Here is a 450-nt window from a genome sequence, read left to right on the forward strand (position 1 = left end):
ATGACACTCAATTATATCTATCGATCAAGCCAGACAAAACCAGTCAAGCTAAACTTCATGCATGCATAAATTATATAAAATCATAAATGGCCTACAATTTTCTGATGTTAAACTCACAAAAAAACAACGTTATTGTACTGGGCCCTAAACCCCTCCAAACTTCATTATCTAGGGTTGTAGCTACTCTGGATGGTATTGCCCTGGCCTCCAGCACTATTGTCAGAAATCTAGGAGTTATTTTTGATCAGGATATTTACTTTAACGCCCATCTAAAACAAACCTCAAAGACAGCCTTTTTTCATCTACGTAACATTGCCAAAATTAGGAACATCCTGTCTCAAAACTATGCTGAAAAACGAGTCCATGCATTTGTTACTTCCAGGCTGGATTACTGCAATTCTTGATTATCCGGATGCTCAAAAAAGTCCCTTAAGACTCTCCAGCTGATCC

General features: G+C 38.0%; 1 protein-coding gene and 1 long non-coding RNA gene across 2 annotated transcripts in view; both read left to right on the forward strand.

The window, feature by feature from the left end:
• LOC116703247 (transmembrane protease serine 9-like) overlaps nucleotides 1–450 on the forward strand; it is a gene marked incomplete in the record, with an annotated part of 81,409 nt that overhangs the window by 63,903 nt on the left and 17,056 nt on the right.
• The window catches only part of LOC116702572 (uncharacterized), an 8,973-nt gene that overhangs the window by 932 nt on the left and 7,591 nt on the right, over nucleotides 1–450 (forward strand). The window lies entirely within an intron of this gene.

Source organism: Etheostoma spectabile, chromosome 15 (assembly GCF_008692095.1).
Source record: "Etheostoma spectabile isolate EspeVRDwgs_2016 chromosome 15, UIUC_Espe_1.0, whole genome shotgun sequence".
NCBI classification, from domain to species: Eukaryota; Metazoa; Chordata; class Actinopteri; order Perciformes; family Percidae; genus Etheostoma; species Etheostoma spectabile.